The sequence below is a fragment of the Otolemur garnettii genome, unplaced genomic scaffold (genome assembly GCF_000181295.1).
Source record: "Otolemur garnettii isolate 467f Iridium unplaced genomic scaffold, OtoGar3 scaffold00012, whole genome shotgun sequence".
In the NCBI taxonomy this organism is placed as follows: domain Eukaryota; kingdom Metazoa; phylum Chordata; class Mammalia; order Primates; family Galagidae; genus Otolemur; species Otolemur garnettii.
The window spans coordinates 13,482,014-13,504,962 of NW_003852407.1; positions in this window are offsets into that span (position 1 = coordinate 13,482,014).

Here is a 22,949-nt window from a genome sequence, read left to right on the forward strand (position 1 = left end):
AATTGTAATAATATATACCAATAACATAAGCTGAATACAGGTCACATCTGAGCAAATCTTGTAATTGCAGATGTCAAACATGACTAAAGTATTGTAATTTTAACACACATTTGGGGATCACTGCCCTCCAACACCTGCCTACCCACATGCTTCTGCAGCAAGCCAAATTGTAAACGGGGCTCCTTTTCTTCACATCAGGACCCCTCTATCACAGGATCACCCACATTCTTTGCTAATGATAGTCCCATTCCACATGTAAACATAGGCTGAAGACTTTGATTTCATATTCGCCTCCTACTTTCCCTTTATCTGCCATAACAAAGCACTTGACTGCCTGTGGCTGACACTTCTTATGTGTGAAATTTTCATTGTCACCTGTTCCTTGTTTCTCACACAGCACAGGCACCTCACACACATCCCACGCACACCACGTGCATGCTCTCACCTCTGTTCTTCAGGCCAGTGCTGCAAGATTAATTTTCTAGGCATGTTCATCTGATCCTGACTGTGTACACTCAGGAAATGATGCTGATTACCCTTGATGACCAAATCAAATGCTACTTAGCTTACCACTAGAGGCATTTTCTTTGTGATCTCTGAATGTTTCCACCCTCACCCAGGAAACAGAAGCAACTTTGGATTTGGTGGACATGAGTATGTCTTCTCTCCCACAATAGACTTTTATGTTCAAGGACCATGTCTCAGTTATATTAAATACCCAACTATATGCATACAGTGAATACTCAATCAATAGTAAATGTTTTAAAATGATTTTAAGCAATTGTCAGTACAAATGACTTCTTTTGGCAATTGCCAAAAAACCACTGTGCCAAGAACTGGGGCAACAAAAAGGGACGCAGAGTGGAGACATAAACCACCTCCCCTCCCCAGTGTAGGCTGCACACCCCGCCCCCAATGTAGGCTGGCCCCAGATACAAAAAAAAAAAGATACAAGGTGCCAATTTAGGCATGTATAGGTACTGAAGATGGACATCTGAAAGCCTAATGGACCACTTAATTCATGCACCAAATAGTCTTACTAGACAGAGGAGAAAAGGATCACAAATTTAGGAAATAGTCTCTTTTAATACATTACACTGTGAGTGTCTTTACCGACATAATTCCAAGTTGTACTTCAAAATCATCTGTCTTGAGACATCAGATTTCTTATGTAGGTTTTCTAATCTTTAATTGATCAGATTGAATCCATAACTCAGTCCCTAGTGCTGAAAGTCCTCTCAGAAAGGAAAACTTGGCAATGACCACAGATAAACTTCTGTAAAAGTAATTAACATTTATTTAATACTTTGCTGTTTTTCATTTGAAAGGCACAGCAATCTTTGGAGAAGGTCAAGCAATTATTATTATCTTATTTTACCAATGAGAAAATTGAGGCCAACATTTCTTATGTGGCCAAATGTCATATCAGGGCCAATGGTAAATCCAGTTCTTCAGATACCTGGGCCAGTGGTCATTCTAGTATTTATTGCTCATTCATTTACTATTTTCCCAATGATTAGATTCCCTCACAAATAACCATAATATGCAACACTGCAAATACCAGATACTATCTCCCCTACTGCAATATATTCTAAAATAAATTTTTGGCCTATGTTTTTTTCTTTAAGAAGTTTCCATCTTGATGGTCATAAAATATACTATTCCTGAACTTGAGTTCACTTATAAATTATAATTCTTTTAAATTAAGTATTTATTCAAGGTGAATTTGCTAAATTGTAATTTTTCATTATTTAACTTTCCTCCCACTGTCTAGTTTTTATTGTGAATTGCTGAGCCATTTATGTACAACTTAAAGCTCATCTTATTTTTAATATAAGGTCCTGAGTTTTAGGACTCTAAGAGAATTTCCTCTGGGTTTAGCTATAGCTCCAATCTGATCAATTAAAAGTAAGAAAACTACACTGATGGGACGGGATGCTTAAAGGCAGATGATTTTGAAATAAATAAAACTTTAAAACTCTTATCTCAAGGAGGAGACTCACAGATTTTGTTCCTGTTATTGTTGCAGATTTTCAGCTTTCTATTTTATAACATAGGGAGCAGCTGAAGTAAAACATGTTTTTATTTTCATTTTCAACTTGCATATATTAACAAATGAAAGGCAGATCTAGCTGCAAGAGTAGTTCAAGTTCTCTCTCCCTTCCCCCAACTGCATTTTAGGAACTTACAGTAGGGCTACCAGATTTTTTTTTCCCTAGCAAATCTAGGGACGCATATTTGCATATCAGTTTGCATGTATTTGAATTTTAATTTACATAAATTTGCATAGTAAATGTAAAAGCCTCAACTGCAAGTGAATGAAGTAAAATAAAATTGATTAATTAGTGCAACCTACTATAGTTGTACCCAATCCCATTAATCTGGTTGTGCTGGAAGACTTGTAGTCAATAGTGGCCTGAAGGCTAGGGAGCCGCTTTCCCAGCTGTTCCTTAGACTAGGGCCAGCTCTATAAGCAATGAATTGCAGGAAATGGGAGGATCAGAGCTAAAACTGTTCCTGGAAAGGCACGTACATCCTCTCCTCCTCCACCCCCACATACACACACGGAGTTTTATTTTCAGCTAAAGATCAAAATAAGAATATGATACTGATCTAGGTATGGACATAGATTTTTGTGTCTTTTATTGATATTTCAGTTAATAGTATGAACAGAATAAAGCCACTCTCAGCCCTACAGGGGTCACTTAACCCTGAATCAGTTCACTCAAAGATGTGTGGCAGTTCACCTGGAGACCTGGGGACAGTGTCCTGACACCAGAACCGTTGCCTTCAACCCACTGATTCAAACCTCCCCAGGCTAATAGTGTCACACCCTTTCCAAGGCAATGTCACCATGCCCAGCCTCACTGAATCCTTCTTTTCTTACCTTTCTTTCCAAATTCTCTTCTGGCCTGTCCCCTTCCCCAAGCCAGCAGCCCTCCATTCCTCTCTTCCTGCTCACCAAAGTTGGAACTTCAAGGCTTAGCTTAGTCTCTTCACATCCTTAAAAATCGATAAGAACAACAGTAAAAATAACCATGAGGAAAACCATTCTTCACTCTTTCAGTCCATGGATCTTCTTTCTCTGAAACGTGATGACATTTATTCTGAGTGTGACTCACCAGAGGCTTCAGTGTGCCAGGTGGTTGTGTTCGCTGTGTCCGTGCATGGTTGACCTCTGCAGAATGTTGTGAGGTTTAGTGCAGCAAAGAGTAAGCATCTAAATTTTCCTAAGTGTCCATTATGATTTTGTGAGCACAGTAGGGGATCACTGTATTAGTGTTGAACTAATATTCATTATTTAAATAGAATATTATACAACTTAAGAGGCAGAATGAGGTGAGGAGAAGAAACTAAGGCATGGCATCTGTGAACGTCAGTTGGTTCTTTAATGTGAGTTCTCTCTTAAGTTTGTACCTTTGGTTTATGTGACCTTAACAGTCAATGGAAAAGGTGAAAATGTACCTTGTACTTACTGTGTGCTGCCTACTGAGGTAGCCAAATTACATGCAGTATTTCATTTAATCTCCACCACAACCTGATGGTAGAGTGATCATTTTTAATCAACATTTTGCGGATTAGAAAACTGAGACATTAGGTGATTTGTCACAGTCCACTGTTTTGGATAATTTGTCACAGTTTACTCTTCTGGGATGCAGTGGAGATGAGACTCACTTAATAGGTCTATCACCAAATGCTCTGTTTCAAACCACCGAACTAAACTGTTTCTCACATTAATGCTTCTCCACTTGGGTTCCTCATCTGAAATGCATATGATAACATATATGTGACTCAAATAAAGTTATACAGAGAAAAGAACTTCATGAGCTATAAAGATCAGTTACTTATGTTTATCATCATTATAGAGAAAGTTATTTCTGTTATGGTTCACTCACTTTAGAGCTAGGATTTCCTCAAATCTTGAAAGTTGTGACTCACCCAATTTTACTCTGATTCCTAAGAACCCTCCTAACCGGCCACTTCTCACAATGATGAGAATACCTTTTGACACCACTAGTACACATAGCTGGGGTCACTTCCTTCGGTTTCTCAAATTATACATCTTGCTTCCAGAAGCTGCCCCAACCATGAATGTCATTCCACTCCACACTGGCCAGCGAAGTACTATCTCTTTGGCCTTGGCATTTAACTATGTTGAATTATAAATGTGCTTTTGATCCACACTATTTGCCTTGCAGCTGGTTAGAATAAATGCCATTCCTTTTGGGGAATTAGATTTTTTTAAGTGGGCTATGCAATTTTAAAAGCAAAGTCTATTCAGAAAGTTCTGGCTATCTCAAGATTTGCCAGATTATAGGAAACGGCATTAAGCATTGACTCCTCCATGAGCGTGCAGAGTGGGTATCTGAAAAGCCTGGGGAGGGCATGTCCTCTATAATCAAAAGCTGATTCATTAGCTTCTCTACTTTTACACAAAGCATTCAGGGAAACTTACTTACTGGTTTTTCGTAAGATGAGACTTCTCCTTAATGAGTGTGAACTTTATCTTCTGATTAAACAGGAAACTATTCTGTTTTTCCCAATAGGGTTGGGTTGTTCTCATTTTGACGTGTGTCAGTTTGGGAGAGGTCCTGGGGAAAGAATGCTGAGGAATGGACTTCCAGATAATTGCCTTGTTGATCCATCTTGATCCTTTCTATCCATGAAGACAGGAAAAGGCTGCAAAATCGGGATAGAGTCCATGTGTATTCGGACAAGAACTTGCAGGTCTTTATTCATAAGATTTTCAGAGGGCTGGCCATGGTTTCTACTTTACCTTGAAAATGAGGAAGTTGGAGATAATCTTAGGTATTAAAAAATACTACCTCTGTATCTGCACTCTAAAGGGCCCATTACTCCTTCCATTGGTCCGTTCTAATGGTCCTACAGGTAGATAAAAAGATGAAATTACATCATGTCCACAAGAATAAAGACTGTCTTAGATCAAGTAGCACATTCTGTATTCTGAAAAATAATTATATACAGCAATGAGCATTTCATTTCAGAGGCTCCTTTATTCACATTACCAGAGAAGATGTATGAATGGCCTATAAGTACATGAAAAGATGCTCAACATTATTAGTCATTAGGGAAATGCACATTAAAACCACAACGAGATACCACTTTACACTCACTAGAATAGCTATAATACAAAAGATAATAAAAAGCATTAGTGAGGATATGGAGAAACAGGAACTCTCATACATTATCAAGCCATTACTCTAATACTCAGAGTGGTTCATTTAGGATCCCTTGTCTTAGAAGTAATGTGCCATATAGGATTTGCAATATGCATTGTATTATAAAAGAGTGGCCACTCTAAGTCTTTCCTTGAACTGAAAAAAAAGTCAGACAATTAATGAGTGGAGACTTATCGCTTACCTTCTGCTGCTAGAAAGAATTCTTCCTGTTAAGTAGGGGAGAATGGAGCCTCAAATATGAAACAAAAATCAAAATGAATTCTAATTTAATGGCTTTGGGTAACTTTACGTCTTAGTTTCCAGAGCTGGGCACTGAATTATATGTCAAATTGTTGCTACGTAAGGTTCAAAGTGATACCCATTAAAACCCTCTGAAAAAATAAGAAGTGGTATACATGTATAAGATAACATCATATTGCATGTAAGACACTGCATATCTTAATAAAATAAATATTGAAGATAATGTAAGGACTTACATGTACTATAACTTTGCTTAATTTTCTTCTCACTATATTGGAAGGAAAAGAAACACTGATTGCTTTAAAATTCTATAAGCTCTTGGTAGGATGTCATTAAAAGTTACCCTTAAGTTAAGTGGTTATAGAAAATGATGTAAAAACCACTTTAACCTAATCAAGCCACTTCAGCATTTAGAGTAGATTTTCAAAAATGAAAACATTTTTGACATTTTTGATGAGTGTTTGGCCATTCAACATTTTCTAATGTTGAGGGAAAAAATGATTAGTTTAAGACTCTGCAGCCAATTGAAATGTTAGCACCCCACATACTGGGAATAAAATACAGGTGGCATTTCTATTTAGGAAAAGCTAGCATATGGAAATCCAAGTTTATAGAGAAGACACATTAAATATGATAATTTTCATTACAAAATTATTCTTCATGTCACAAAAAGATTTTCCTCAGGGTTCCCCCTAAACATTAGTTCTGTTAGTTCTATTCACCGTGACTGATTTTGGACACCAATTTTAGGAGCACATTCTTTATGGAAAGTTGGGTGTACACACATAATGTCATGCTCCCAACCAGACATTAACTCTTATCACATAGCATAGTGCATGAAGCATACAGTAGACACTGAATAAATGCTTGGCAGATAAGTGAACAAACGAATGAATTAATATTACAAAACTAGAGATCTCAAGTCCACAAATATCCATCAACAGGTCTTTTGAATGCTCAATATTGACTGCAGATAGCATGGGGAATGTGAGGGGGGAGCTGTCTGTAGACCAGAAAAATCACATTACATAGAATTTTCAAAAGAAACCATATCTGATAAGGGGTTCTCATTACTGGATAAATAAAGTAACGAACTTACTTAATAAGCACATTTCCACCATTTCCACCTAAGGACAAATCATGACATGGCATCTAAGTCCATCTTTCTACAACCAGCAAACCAATTCTGAGGGATTTTCTACTATTTTGATACTGAGTCGGAAATATTAAGACCTTTACTTGGAGCATCTTTTGTTCATTCTCTTATCATAATCTATATACTGTTCGGCCGTTACCACCACTGTAACAAAAGCCAGCATTTTAGCTTCTTTTTTATTTTTATTTTTTTACAACCTCTCAACAATAATCAAACAAAACATCCTAAATTTCCCCTTTTCCCGCTGCAATATTCAACTCAATTCTTCAACCCACGGACCTGAAGCCACAGATGTTTAAATCCTCTTTGCTAAACTCACTGAAGTGGGTTAGTTTAGCAGATGAAGAACGTGCTGCAGTGGGTAGCCTATGCCATCACTTCTACCCCACTATTACCTCTGTGAAGAAATGTTTACTACTTCATGTTCTCTCGGATTTCCCCATTTCCTTTGAACCCACAGTCTCGCCCTTTACTCGACTCCCTTAAGTGAAATTCTTCTATTTTTCCTATTAGTACTTTCCTCACTAGCAAATAAAAACATAGTCAGCAGCTTACATAGAAATGGGGTTGTAATTCACTGAAAGTGAGATCAGAAAGGAACAATAACTGAAGAGAAAAATAAGTATGCAACACAGATGTTAGACCGAGGCACTTCGAGATAAAGCTGGGCCAGAAAAGCACACAGAAACTGGGCCACTGCTCCACTTTCAGATCAGGACTGGGATGCTCAGTGGAGGATGAAGGATGTTCCAACAAGAGGGCTAAGGGAGGAAAGATCAGCTGTAGAAGCCTAGACGTCCCCAGCATCTGCAGCTCCCCAGAGGAAGCTGGATGTTGCAGGTGGCTGCTGGTGGCATTGCTTCGTGTGTGCTCTTGTCAGATCTCTCCCAGAGTTCTCGGAAGGCTAAAGAGTTCTCCCTTCTCTCTCTATAATCAGCCTTCCATGTTTCTACAGCCCACTTTGTCCATGAAAAATACCTCCCATGCAAAGGATAGATGGCCGTTCCACACTCCCAACAACTTCCATCTCAGAGTTGTAATTTCTGCTGCTCTAATAGCAAAAAGATATATATATTTAAAAAAATCCAGCAGTAAGTTTCCAGATCTTATCATCCTTTAGTACTTGCCAGTCTTATTCCCTTCTGCTTACCTTTGTTACTTTCCTCCCACCGTACAAAGCTATGACCATAAAGCTACTGTCTACTCCTTAGTCCTAGCTACACTTCAAAGCCAGTTCAAGTTCACTCTTTTTAAACAATTCTTCAGGCCTTGTCTCTCCCTTTTCCTTGTACCACTCATATTCATTTTTAGTTTGTTGTTATCACACATTATACTCTTATACACTAACATTTCATGCACACGAATGCTTCCTACTAACATCCTATTGTTTTTGAAAATACAGCTTATATAGTATACTTTTTCTTGATCCCTTTGGAAACTCCCCATGGTACTTGAGTACTCTTACTACACATTATTACCATAGGTATTTCCCTTTGCTCAAAATCTGTTCTTCCAACTGGTGGTTTTAGGGACATATACTGCCTTGGCTATTGCTTTGACTTGATGGCTGGCCTGTGGCATGTAGTTTCAAGTGTGTCTCAGGTTCCACACCTATAAAAGGATTAGGTGCCATATACTTTAAGGTTGGCTTAGTTCTAATAGATTATGGTTTATGCATCTCTGTTTCACATACAGATGTTGGAGAATACCAAATGTGAAGTATCATAGATGGTTTGAAGTCTGTCCTGTTAGAAACTGACATTAATTCTATCTCTAAAGCCCTGAGTTACATTTGACTTGACTGGAATCAGTGGCAAAGATGTCTGAGTAGACTGCTTCTGAGGGTCACAAGATAAGTTTCAACTTGGATTCTTGTAGCCATCCTTACTCAATGCCAAATGACCACTCTCGAGCTCTACAAAATATAAGGCAGATTCTTAATTACTAAGTATTAATGGTAACCTTCAACCGTAAAATTCCTTACCTATCAATCTCCCAAATTTATCTAGAATAATACATATATAGGCAATACAAATTATAACTAAAATACTATAAAATTAAAGTGACTCTATAAGTTGCTTAAAACTAAGAAAATTCTCATTTTGGAGATATCTTTGAGCTTAGCCCCCCCCCCCATATATATATACACACACACACCTATAAATATAAACAATCTTTCCATTTCCTCATGGAAAGAATAAGCAAAACAACATGAATATAGTGTAAGTAAGGTATGATATTGACTCTAAACCTCAAACTATTTCCTTTAAAGTTAACTCATTTAATATTGTGTGTAGTTAAGTCAGTCCCTACTCTCACCATGCCAATTTTTAGCAGTTTATTGATGGGAATCTATGTGCTACTTACTTATCTTTTGATAAAAAAAAATAAATTTTATAAAATAAGTTTATTCTCCCTTTAAAAAAGTATCCAATGTACACACACCTATTATGAAATTAATTTAAACCTTTTTATATGAAAGCTATAACCTAATAACAACCTAAGGATATGGGGAGGGGGGAGAGAGGGGGGAGAGGGTGGAGGGAGAGGGATTCGAGGGTTCACTTCTGTGGTTCATCTTGCAAGGGTACAAGTGAATCTTTCTATGAGTAGAATATGAATGTTTTGACATAATAACTAAGAAAGTTACATGAAGGCTATGTTATCCAGTTTGATGGAAGTGTCTTGGATTGTGTATGAAAACACCACACTGTACCCCTAAAGTGCATCAATGTACACAGTTACCATTCAATAAAAAAAAAAAAAGAAAGACACACTACCAAAAAAAAAAAATATATATATATATATATAGTGCTGTTCTTGTCTTACATGTTTTACTGATCCATTTTCTACATTAAAATCATTTTAAGAACTTATTTTGAAAGATTGTTGTTGAGGATATCCAGTTATATCTATTTCTGGCCAAACCATATTTGCCCACAGCATGAGCAAGTCTGCCAAGTTTACCAATATCTCTTCTATGGTTGCTTACAGATCTAAAACTCAGTATCCCCTTGCTTGGCACCAAGTAATTTTTGAGAGTTGTGTGTTTCTAAGATTAAAAAATAATAATAATAAGGAAGGGAGTCAGAAGTTTGAAATACATGACTTCCAAAGTAAAGTCTGATTAAAACAGACAGTATGCCCATGAGTGAAAAGTTCTTGTGTGTTCATTAAAAACAAACACAAAAAAGTAACAAAATTGACTGTAACAAAAACGACTATTACCACATGGTCTGAGCTCTTATGTCAAGCAGAAAAATTAAAAAAAACACCCCAGATGCACAGTAGGTATTTCAGTGTTTGTTCAATGAATGAATAAATGAAAGTAATGCAACTTTGGAAAGATATATTTTGCCAGTTTTCTTCCTTTCCTTTAAAAGAAAAAGAGCTTCAATCCTTGTGAGTAAAATATAGGAGATCCAAATCATTGTTGACTGATCCGAATGAGCTGCATTCTAGGCAGGGTATAAGAGAAATAACTCCTTGGGGAGGCTTTATTTGATCTGCAAAAGTTTTATTATTATTACTATTATAAGACAAATTGGAAAGCAATTTAATTGGTGACATAACCAACCAGATGTGCAGGAACAGAAAAAGAACCAATGTGAAAAGCTGTATTTATTGAGAAAACACCCTGCAAGCATAAAATATGATCCAATTTTAAATTTTAAAAGACTGGAAATGAGAAAATCAGAAAAGACTTTAAATCTATAACGAAGAGTTCATAATGTTCTGTCAATAATAACAATAACTTAGAACATTTTTTCTAATTTCAATCTATCTTCAGCTAATTTGCTTTCAATGTTTTGCATACGATGTATATACACAGATACACATATATACTGTGAACTTATTTTGAGATGTACAACCATGTGCATGCATGAATCAAAGAAAGCAAACCCTACTGCCCTTCAGACATTAAAACTTTGGGCCCACAATATTACAGCATTATCTTCATTTTGTGCTTTAATTTATTGTTGGAAAGATGTGATTTACTTTGAGAAGCCAGAACTGCTTAATTCCTTTTGCTCTCCATGTCCTTCATGAAGAAGCATTTATGACTAACAAGCATTTGAAGATGCCCAAGGCACAGGGAAGAACTCACAGTGTGGACACTGTGGGTTAGTGGTTAACTCAATGAAAAGGTGATGCAGACACTGAGCTCTTAACATCAGCAGACGAAGGGTGAGGCTCTTGCACACACACCATTTTACTTAAAACTCAAAACTGCATTGCAAAGCAAGCAGACTGCAGCTTCATTTTGCAGAACAGGAAACTGAAGCTTGGAAAAACCAGGCAACTCACTGAGATCACACACCTCTTTAGTAGAACATTCAGATTTACATCGATGTCCCTCTGACTTCCTTGTGCCTATTCTTCTCGGACACAGTAGGGTCATCAAATTCTCTAGTCAAATAATGGAAACAATTATCTAGTACATCTTCTTCCATTGTTGACTTTGAGCATCAGTGTATGCATACACATTTAAATAATATATGTTGCCCAAATACTTTCTGACATTGAAATCTTACTTCCATGTTTTTATGTTATCAGACAGAAAAGTAGGAAACAAATTTAAACTTTTCATTGATTTCCAAAGGTGGTTCTGCCACTTCCCCAGTGAGGGAAGGCGAGTGGCCAGGCCCACCAGGCAGCTCCTATATCTCCAGAACCAGCTGCCAAAGTAAGAGGGGATTTCTGTCTGCAAAGAAGAGCGGGCATGCTGCCCCAAGTGTAATTCCTTGCTATGTCCTTATTTTAAAAGTTTTTTTATTTTCCTTCACCTCTGAAACATCTATCCCATCCAAACCCCTAACCATTCCATTCCCTTATCTAGGATACCTGAAGTTAACATAACTCTAGGCCCCATGCAATCATCCCACTGGGTTTGTAATGATATAGAGTATTTTGAAGCCAATTGTGCCATGTTTGCCATGGCTTTAAACTTATTTAAGAACATATTTTATGTAGAAGATTTGAGTGAGGATCCACTGTGAAAGCAAATACCCACATGGCAATGTAATCTGTAAACACATGGGGATCATTTCTCCTTGTAAGATAAAATAATGTATCTGTGATTATTCTATCAGGCCTCCTATCTCAGAAGAGTCACATGTGCTCTCTTGTCCTGGATAAATTTTCACTGTTCAGGGTGTGTTTCCACAGACTTATGTATGTTTTGAATTCAAAGAAATTGAGTAAGGGCAATACTTATCACGGGATATTATGTAACATAGAAACTATTTTGTAGAGTGTAACTCAGAAGACAGAGAGAGAGATAAAACAGAAACAGAATTGACAACTCATACTTTTAGGTTATTATGCCTCAGTTGCCCCAGATGCTACAGCTCCCTGGGTTGGCTCTCACATCCTCCTTAATGAAACGTATTTTCTAGCTCCAAACCTTGGCTTTGGGCTTATAGAAACTCATGTAAATTTCACTTTAACTTTGGACATAGAGAAACTCATTGAAACTTTCAAGTTTCAATGTTCAGTTTCTAGTACACTATCTTGCCTAGTCCTAACTTTGTAAAAATAAATGCCAGGAAAAAAAAATGATTGACTGATTCAATAGTAAGGAACAAAAGAGAGAATGAGGAATGGGCAAAGCAGGAAAGTGGTAGTAATTGTGTCATCTCTGATAGTTCAACTCGTTTTCCCATTTCTTGTTAAGGTTTCACACCTGTGTGCACTACTGACATAGCTTATGCAGAGAGAGAACATAGGAACTTCTATTTTAGCCTCAGTAAGGCTGACACACAGTGGAGTGCAAGCCTGGCCCTTGCCAGGGTTCATGTCACTTCATTAGTGGCTGAATTTGAGCAATGGTGCCTCCTTCTGCCCAGGCCATGTTTTTCTCTCCATGTGAAGTCCTTACACCCTTCGTGGGTTCCAGGATGTCAAAAGCTAAGTTGAAGAATTTTTTGCTGCTTTCCAGTATGAGAAAAAGCCCAGTGTCCCCCACTTTCTCCATGAGAAGTGAGACACCCCTGTAGCCACTTCCATCTATGCACCAGAGAAATACTCTGAGCCCATTAGAAAATGCAAATGCAAATGATAGATACTGGAGGCTGAACAACATCTCTGACTACCACTGGAGTGGCCTGGGAAGGACACATTATTTCAGTGCTGCTGAGACTGCTGCGATCTGTCTTCCCAGAGAAGCACATGGAGGAGGCCAGCCTATCTTGAGCCATGAGGGGTTGGCTCAGAGAGCCTGGGTGACAACTTGGGTGTTTAGGGAAGGTGGGTGGGAGGACTAGGAACTACAAGGGGGTAAAAGGGAATACAGTAGAATAAAGGAGAACATAATTGGCTTACTGGCCCCCTTAGACCAGAGCCAGGGCCAGATCCTTCTAGAAATATTATGGACCTACACAGGACAAAAGAGGTGGAATCTATGACAGTTCTAAAATAAACCAAAGAACCAACTATGACTTCACATTAACACAAGCCCTGTTCCTTCTTGCTCATGTTCAAGCACTTTCTAGTGTTGCCTAGACTGTCTTGCATCGATAGCCAGCCAATTTGTTCTAAATTACAGTGAAATCTAGGTAATAATGAATTTACGACTTTATTTTTCACAACGGGCATAACAAAACCCACAAATGTTGTGTTGTGCTTTGTTTTAATATTTGATTATTTTTGAGATAGAGTCTCATTCTGTCACTCTGGGTAGAGTGCCATGGCATCACAACTCATAGCAACCTCGAACTTCTGGGCTCAAGCGATCCTCTTGCCACAGCCTCCCAAGTAGCTGGGACTATATATATGCCCCATCTCACCAAGCTAGATTTTCTATCTTTAGTACAGACTGGGTCTTCCTCTTGCTCAGGCTGGTCTTAAACTCCTGAGCTCAAGCAATCCACCTGTCTCAGCCTCCCAGAGTGCTAAGATTACAGGAGTGAGCCCCTGCGCCCAGCCAGATTTAGTGTTAGCAGACTGGGGTTTATGTATTTTTTTCCTCATTCTTTCCCTGACTTCTGCTCATTCCCACACTCTCTGTCTCTATTTCCCTTCTCCCCTCCCATCTTCCTTCATCTCAGGTATGGTTTCTTCCTTTCCTTCATCCTTTCTTTCCTTTCTATTTCCCTCATTTCTTCTCTTTCTTCCTTCATCCCTTCCTTTCCCTTGGTTGTTCAACATCTCACAATATGAGTGACCCAGAATGAACAATCTATGAAGTAGTACCTCTCGTAGTTCTTTTTGTTTCACCATCTCCCCTGCCAACTCTACACCTAGGAGGCCACATGAGTTTAAGGAGGACTTTACCAAACTATACAAGAGAGACGAAAAGAAGGTTGGTTATTTTCTTGTAGAAAATGTTCTAGGGACAGGGGAATATCCTTAGCGCTCAAATGGTGACTTTACTGGAATCAAAATTCAAGTTTTTTTTTTTTAATTCTCTTTGCCAGTTGTCATGAGTATATGTGTGGCTTATATGTGTGTGTGCATGTGTGATGTGACTGTGCTAACATAAGTAGAATGAAGTCTTTCCAAGGCATCCCCTACTCTACTTCCGAGAGAGGTTAACTCATCATAAATATTTAAAAAGTGCTTGACAACCGATCTATTTTTCTTATTAATAATTCCCCATTCATTTCCTTCTTAAATTACTATGTTAGAAGGTCTTGGTTTTTTGTCACTGGAGCCTAGTAGTACCATCCAGATATTTTACAGGAGAACAAACTGCAGGCCTTTGCCATAATTAACTGGCCACCAGGAGGTAAGGAAGTTAATGCAGTGTCCTTCTAACATTTGCCTCCTTTAAATGGGTTAAATGCTACCAAATCTCTAGAGGCTTTTGGGATAAAATGGAATGACAGAGAGAAATGCACTTTAAAAGAAATGTACGTGTTATTTTCTCAATTTCATTCCTTGCATCTATAAAGGACTCCCAGCACATCTGAGCAATGAATGGTCTTCCCATTCACATCAGTGGCTTTTAACTATTTTACTAGTCTTAGATCCCTGTGAGACATTTGTAAAATGAAAATATAATTAAAACTAATATTTATTTATGGATTACTATTTGCTAGACACTGTTTTCATTGCTTTCCATGTATTAACTCATGGTATGGTTTCATTTTACAGTTGAGAATACTGAAAAAGCCACCTGCGGAGTTATCTTCCCAAGGTCACCCAGCTGGTAAAGTGCAGAGCTGTGACTTGAACCATGCACTCACCACCAAAACCCATCTTTCAACTACCTGGCTCCATTACCAACACAGATGTAAGCTACAGGTTTCCCCATCAAACAAATAAACACAATATGTTGACCTAATTTTAGGGGATTCACAGAATTCTGTAAGCCTAATCCTTGAACCCCTGGTTAACAACTCATATTTAGACTTACTTGATTCTGAGCAATGTCTTAGTGAGTTCACTCTTCCTTTTTTGGTCATAACAGAAAACATACCGCTAATGTATTTTCAAGCTCTAGAAAGATAGGAGAGGAAAAGAAAAATGAAACAAGCAAACACACAAGGAAAACAAAGATTGAAAACCACCTAGGCCAAAATTTCAACTTACTATACATTTGAATAGATTGGGTCTGGTAGTATTCTCTTTTTTTTACTATTATTAAATCATAGCTGTGTACATTAATAGTATCATGGGGTACAGTCAGCTATTTTATATACAATGTGAAATATTTTCATCAAAATGGTTAACATAGCCTTCATGTCATTTTCTTAGTTATTGTGTTAAGACATTTATATTCTACATTTAGAAAGATTCACATGTACCCTTGTAAGATGAACCATAGGTGTGATCCCACCAATCGCCCTCCCTCCACCCATCCTCGCCCTCCCTTCCCCTCCCTCTCCTCTTTCCCCATATTCTTGGGCTATAATTGGATTATAGCTTTCATATGAAAGCTATAAATTAGTTTCATAGTAGGGCTGAGTACATTAGATATTTTTTCTTCCATTCTTGAGATACTTCACTAAGAAGAATATTTTCTAGCTCCATCCATGAAGGAGGTAAAGTCTCCATCTTTCTTTAGGGCTGCATAGTATTCCATGGTGTACATATACCACAATTTATTAATCCATTCATGGGTTGATGGGCACATGGGCTTCTTCTATGACCTAGATATTATGAACTGGGCTACAATAAACATTCTGGTACAAATATCTTTGTTGTAGTGTGATTTTTGGTCTTCTGGATATATACCTAGTAGAGGAATTGTAGCATCAAATGGCAGATCTATTTTTAGTTCTCTAAGTGTTCTCCAGATATCTTTCCAAAAGGAACATATTAGTTTGCAATCCCACCAGCAGTGTAGAAGTGTTCCCTTTTCTCCACAACCATGCCAGCATCTGTGATTTTATGATTTTGTGATATGGGCTAATCATACTGGAGTTAGATGATATGTCAAAGTAGTTTTGATTTGCATTTCTCTGATGTTTAAGTATGATGAGCATTTTTTCATATATCTGTAGGCCATGCGCCTGTCTTCTTCAGAGAAGCTTCCCTTCAGTACCTTGTCCACCCTGAGAATAGGAGAAGATATTTGCTGGTTATGTCTCTGACACAGGTTTAATAACCAGAATCCACAGAGAACTCAAACGTATTAGCAAGAAGAGAACAAGTGGTCAGGTAGTATTCTGACATACAGACCCAGGGCTTTCTCAGCAAAGGCAAATCCTATCTAAATAGAATATAAGTATGAATATACCCAAGTGTGTGTGTGTGTGTGTTCATTTATGTGCATATTGACTTATGGGGAACCTGAGGAACCCCATTTAGAGAAAATATTATCAACTTCCCTCCCAACACAAAGCAGAGTTTGAAGGGCAGGGCCTCCATAGAGAAAGGCAGAGTGAAGAAGACTCAGTGTGGCTGTCAGCATCTGCTCCTTCCTGGGAAAGGAGCCATGGAAGAAAACTTTGCTACCCTTTGAAAGTAGATCTTGTCCTGTCTCCAGAACCATGTCTGTCAGCCTGGGTGACTCAGAAAAGAAATCTGGCCTGCACCCTTCATTCTCTCTTCTGTTTTATGCAGTGGTCTTTGATCTTGCCTTAGAACACCTTACTGCTTCCTACTTTAATTAAACCTGTTCTCACAGTCAGCCACTTCAAAAGAATGCAGTCTAGCTTCTTCTCCTGTCTGCCCAAAACTCCCTGGAACGTCCTCAGCTTTGACCTCCAGAGGACAAGGACTTGCCAATCAACCTGGCATGCTGACGTCAAGTGGGTGCGGGAGCTCAGATGCCACCAGCGCGTGCCATGCCCAGCTTTTCCTGGTGAAAGAGGAGGAGAGAATGGAATCTTACTGCTAGGGTTGAGAGACGGAAAAGGATAAAATCAAATTTAAATGTGAACTGGTGTCGCTTAACTGGGACCTTGTTCAATGTTGTACAAGTGGCACCTAACATAGAGTCTAGGTAGTTGTTGTAAGTGCTCAATCCATCCTTGTTAAATAATTCTACACTTTTCCCTTGGGCCTATTGGCTTTTATCTGATAATAGTTCTGCCTCACTAGAATGCAAGATCTCTCTCTCTCTCTCTTTTTTGTAAGGCAGGAGACCATTTGTATCCGTGTGTGTGTGTGTGTGTGTGGGTGTAGTTTTGATTTTAGATAAAATTTGCAGAGGAAAGCACAAACTAAAGTGTACAACTTAACGTTTAATTGAATGCATATACCAGTGTAACACATAACTTTAACAAGATGTAAAGCATCTCAATCACCCCATAAATGTCCTTCCTGCTCCTTTCCATTTAATCACCCGCCCAGAGGAAACCAGTTTTCTGAATTTTTTTTAATCCATAGATTAGTTACATTGTTCAAGAACTTCATAACAATGAAATCTACAATGCATAACTCCTTCATTTACGGATTTTGTTTTACTTTCTTGGTGGCCTTTGAATTATAAACATTTTTAATGTTGATGAAGTACAATTTTTCTATTTTTTTCTTTTGTTACACACACTTTTAGTGTTGTATCTAAGAAGGCTTCCCACACCCAAGATAACAATGATGTACTTCCATATTCTCTTCTAAGAGTTCTATAATTTAACCTATTCTCTTTATGTCTATGATACATTTTGAGTTAATTTTTATATGTAGTATGAGGTAGGAGGCCAACTTAATTCTTTTGCATCTAGATATGCAAGATCTACAGAACCAGGCATTGAAAAGATTATTCTTCTCCAATAAATTATCTTGGCATATTTACTGAAAATCAGTTATGAGTGTTTCTGGAAGTTCAATTCTATTCTATTAAAATACCTATTTATCCTTATGACAGTACCACACTGTCCTTATTGCTGGAGCTTTGTAGTACATTTTAATTTTAGAAAAAAACCTTTTTTTTTAAATTTAAGAATATTGTGAGGCTTTTGTATATCAACATTAATTTTAGAATCAGCCAGTCAATTTTCTTTTTTTGTTGTTGCAGTTTTTGGCCAGGGCTGGGTTTGAACTCGCCACCTCTGGTATCTCTGGCCAGTGCCCCATGCCTTGAGCCACAGGCACTGCCCAGCCAGTCAATTTCTTTAACAAGGAAGCTAGGATATTGGCAAGGATTGTGTTGAATCTGCAATTGTATTTGGGAGGATTCCTGTCTTACTAATTCAAGCCCTAGAGTTCATGAAAACATTGTGACTTTCCATTTATTTGGCTTTTCTTTGATTTCTCTCTACAATGTTTATAATTTTAAATATATAAGCATTTCACTATTTAAAAAGGTATTTCCAACTGTGTTATTTTACTTTAAATTGTTTTAATATGTGTCATTGCTATTGTACAGAGATACAGTTGATTTTCTACATTAATCCTTTATTTTTTTTAACTTTGAGGAACTAGTTTACCAGCTTTAGTAGTTTATTTATGAAGTATTTAAAATTTCCAAATAAAAGTTTATCTCACTTGAAAATAAAGATAATGTCTCCTTCCCTTCTACTCTGAATACTTTTTCTTTCTTACTAAATTATCCTGACTAGTATTTCCAATACAGTGTTGAATACAAGCAACGACCTTGTTTCTGATTTGAGGAGAAATCTTTCAGTTTTTTATCATTAAATATGATGCTATCCGTGAGATTTTCATAAATGTTATCAAGTTTAGGGTATTTCCTCATAGTCTTATCTTGTTAGATATCTTTGACATAAAAAGATTATAGATTTTGTCAGATGCTTTTACTGTTTCTATTGAGATGATTGGTTGGTTTTTAAAAATTCTGTTTTCAAAAATTCTGTTTATACAATGTGTCACACTGACTTATATGGAATTATTTATAATTTTAAAGTCCTTCAGATTAACTGTTCTCTTATCCTTAGAAATTATCCTTCTTTATTCCTTGTAATAATCGTTGCAAAATCAATTTTGCTGATATTAAAATAGTCACTCCAGCTCTCTTATAATTGTTTATAAAGTATATTTGTTCTATATTTTGTACTTTCTGAATCTCAAATATGTCTGTTGTAGACAATGTATAGTTAAGTCATCTGTATTTATCCATTTTGCTGATCTCTGCCTTTTATTGAAATATTTATTCCATTTATGTAAAATGTAATTATCAGTAAGGTAAGATGTTTATCAGTCCATTTTCTACTAGTTATCAGTTTGTTTTTATATTACTTTTGGTCTTCTTCTTTTCCACCACACTTTTAATTTTGTTACATATATATTTTCAATTATACTATTTTAATTCCTTCTTTTTTTTTCTATATGTAACTGCCGTAAATATTCAGGTATACATGTACATCTTTTAAAAAATACATATTTTATTTGTTTGGAGTAAATACTCAAAAGGAGTTTTATTTTTTTCTCTAATATGTACATTTTAAATTTAATTGAAACTACAAAACTTTTAGCAAACATTTGAGAAATTTTACATTCCAAACATGAAAGTGTAAATTTTTGTTTTATTTTTCAACCCTGACACCCTTATATGCTGTCAATCTTTTTTCTTTTAGTTTTGGGTATTTAGTGGGATTATTGCAGTATCTACTGATAGCTTTGTTATTTTTTTAATTTTCTGAAAGTTTTATTTTGTATTTTCCTAATAAACAGTGATAATAAACATTTTTCATATACATTATTAATCATTTCTATATTTTCTTTCTGAAATTCCTACAACTTATATAATTTATTAGATTATTTTTCTCTTAATTTTTTAGTTATAGGAGTTTTAAATGTAATGTGGATGCATATATTTTTGTTGATACAGGTCTGAGGGGAGCAGAGAGGACAGAGAGGAAGAATGATGAATAGGACACTTCCAAAAATTGTTGAGGAAACACAAGGCTTAAAACTTTGAGCCAGTATAATAAGGAAACAGTAGGGCCACTAGTCCATTGTCCCTCTCCTGTATTTCTGGGAATCAAATACATGTATATTAAATTGTGTGCTATTGTCCATAGGTCACCAAAACTGTATCTTCTTAATTTTGGTTTTCACCATCTACAGATTGTATAATTTATGTTGATGTCTATTAAAGCTTAATGATCCTTTCTCTTTGTGATTTTTTTTTTACATATACATATGTTTATTAGGTTTCTAGTTTTTGCCTTCACGAAATTTAAAAAGCTTAAAATTTAATAACAATAACAATGTTTAGAGAAGGACTAGAAATAAAAACCTCGTGAAGAATGAATGAAGACAAATACATTCAGAAAAGAAATCAGACAACTGCTGCATCGAAAGCTTAATGGCCCTTTCTATGCTACTTTTAGAACACTGTCAAGTCCATCAGTGCAATTTTTATTTCTCACACTTCCATTTGCATGTCTGGAATTTTAACCTTTATACTTTTGTCATTTTTATTTCCCTGAAGATAGTTGTGAATTTCTTAATTCACCATTACTCTATTTCCCTTTATGATTTTAAAATATTTTTAATAGTTGCTTTGAATTTCTCTCCTAAACACAATGGTCAGATCATCTTGTAGTTCATTTCTATTTATTGTTTTTTCCCATGACTATGTCTAGTACCATATTTTTATTTTACACTGCACATTATTAGTGATACAGTAGGGAGATTTGTTTACATTCTATTTTATTTTTCTAAAGAAATTCAATTTTTGTTCTCATAGTAGTTAATTTTGCTTGACTCAAACTGCAATGTTTATCTGCTAGGTGTGGGTATCAGATGAATTCTACACTGTTTTTATTTTTCCATTCTTACTGATGTTGCTGCTTTTGGCCAGACTACTGAAATACCCCCATCCATACATAGTAGAGCACAAGCTAATGGGTAGAATTTTTACTGGGTGGCCATTCTATGGCGTTCTTCTCCCTGGAATTTCCTCCTTTCTTACTAGCCACTCTAGCAATTTGAGCTCCGTTTTTGGCAGTAATTATTGGTTGATTTCCTTTTATCTTATGCCCTTGCCACAATTAGCTCAATTGTCTGGTTTTGAGCCATAATATCCTTAGTAAAATCAACTACTTAACATGAGTTTCAAAAATATCAAAATAAAATTATTGAGGTGTTTATGTTTTTGCTAGCTTTTGTACATCAGTATACAAATGAATATGACTGATTATTTAAATCAGCTATATCCAATACTTAGAAGTAGGAACCTAACCCTGTTTCCTGTGGCTTTTATTCCAACTCATCACTCCTCACCCTGTTTGTCCTTAGTACTCTAATAAATATTTCATTTTCTGAAACTCTTCCCATCATAAGCTATTTGACTTTTTCCTTTCCTGTCTCCCTCTTTTCCTTCAGTTTCTCCTAATTTTCTTCCCTTCTGTTTCTATTCTTTTCACATAATCATGTCTTCCTCATATTTTGTGGTCATTAGTGAGGATATACCTCTCTCAGTTAATTGACGAAAGAAAAGCACCATTGGCTTCTTTTATTTAAGGTAGTTGGCAGCCTTCCATGACAGCTAACGTGTCTTATTTACTCTGAGGAAAATGTCTGTGAGGAGTTTTAGGGTGCTTCCTTTTCACATTGAGGATGCAGAATTTATGAAATATTGTCTAACAGCCATAACATGCTTCGTGTTACATGAACAACCAAAAACTAGTGACTCTGTCAGTTACTTCCTGCCTCCTCCCTCCAAAAAAGTTAGAGGTAAGGGAGCATATGGTATCATCTCATAAGAATTAAAAGTACATGAGGGAGAAAAAATTATACACTTCTTTAAATAAACACAGAAAACTTTAACGTATTTACGTGACTTGGTTTTTCGCTTCAATTGTGCCTCTGCTCAAACAAAATGTTTTCAGGAATGCCTTTTTAAAATAGGAAACCCAGGACATGTGCTTCTTCTCTGTGTATCAGTTGTTGCATTGTTTGGCTTCTTCTCCTTAAACATATGCTTTATTAATGCAAGGGCATTTTGAAACCATGTTTAGAAATTAGTTTTTAATGTTTTCTTTTTCTTTTAAAACTACTCCTGGGGGGAGGGGAAGGGAGGTTGGGTGGTGGGAGGGTGATTGATTGGAGGGATCACTTTTATGATTTGTCTTACAAGGGTACTAGTGAATCTTTCTAAGAGTAGAATATAAACGTCTTAACACAATAACTAAGAAAATGACATGAAGGCTATGTTAACCAGTTTGATGAAAGTATTTCAAATTGTATATGAAAACACCACACTGTACCCCATGATTGCATTAATGTATGCAGCTAGCATTTAATAATAATAATAATAAATAAAGTTAAAAAAAAAATAAAACTACTCAGGACTAGGCCCAGGATGTGATATCTAACAGATCGCAATAATAGTTGATTGCTGAATAGTAATAGCAAAAAATTGTTGAAGTAAATGATTTGCCTCCAAGTCCAAGTGTTATCCCTTCAGGTCTGGTGCCTAAAGCATCTCACCTACCATCTATGGTTGATCAAAAATTGTTCTTATGGTCAAACATTTGAATGACCCTTAGATTAGTTTAGATTGAAAAAACACCAAATCCCAATATCTGTGACATTTCAGTGTATTTCAATCTGACTTTTTCTAAATTAAATTCCCACTATTTTTTTGATTTGTATTCTATTCTGGAGTCACATTTGACTGTCTGCCTTAACCTAAAAGTTTTCTTCCACCTTCAGGTACTTATGGAAATTTCTTATTCATTCTTCAAATTCTATATTAACTTCTCAATTATACATCCACAGAACATCATTTGATGTTCTCTCGTGACGTAAGCCTTTTTTCAACTTTCTTTTGGTATACTTGGCTGTTCTCCACTGTGCTCTAGAGACACACCTTGCTCATCTGTGCATCTCCATAGCACCTAGAATAAATCAATTCTCATAGCAGTGACTTTATAAATTTAACCCAAAAGTAATGCTGAAGTGGATTGTAGTTTTATTAACTATAGGCAGGCAGGTTTGATCAGCATCACAGAAGATGGCAATTTGGAGCTGGCCTTTGAAAGAAGTATAAT